The 316-nt window shown below is 30.4% G+C and overlaps 1 protein-coding gene across 1 annotated transcript in view; it reads left to right on the forward strand.

Annotated features, from left to right (window-relative positions):
- LOC107612856 (casein kinase 1-like protein 2) overlaps nt 1-201 on the forward strand; it is a 4982-nt gene extending 4781 nt beyond the window's left edge. Inside the window, exon 15 of the mRNA XM_016314617.2 lies at nt 1-201. The gene's annotated coding sequence lies outside the window, so the exon portion shown is untranslated.

Consider the following 316-nt stretch of genomic DNA (forward strand, 5'->3'; position numbering starts at 1 on the left):
AAATACCGAATGCATATTGTTTATGGAAAGCTGCAACATGTTTGGAGTCGTCACTATAAGTAAGTATACAACAAAGATACTAGTTGGGTTCCCGGCAAAGTTTGCCCATAAAGAAAGGCTTCTGTTAATACTGTTTGTATTTTCTTTGTTTTACTTCACCTGTCCTTTAACGTCCTTTCGTCTTTTCTATTATGTTGTCTAGCTCAATGTCTCATGCTTTTGCTTTTGTTTTTTAAATTTTACTGTGTTCATAAATTATAAATATTAAAAATAATTTATCGTTGTTATCTCAAATTTGGATATTTTAAAATGTCTG

This window comes from Arachis ipaensis, chromosome B08 (assembly GCF_000816755.2).
Source record: "Arachis ipaensis cultivar K30076 chromosome B08, Araip1.1, whole genome shotgun sequence".
Classification (NCBI taxonomy): domain Eukaryota; kingdom Viridiplantae; phylum Streptophyta; class Magnoliopsida; order Fabales; family Fabaceae; genus Arachis; species Arachis ipaensis.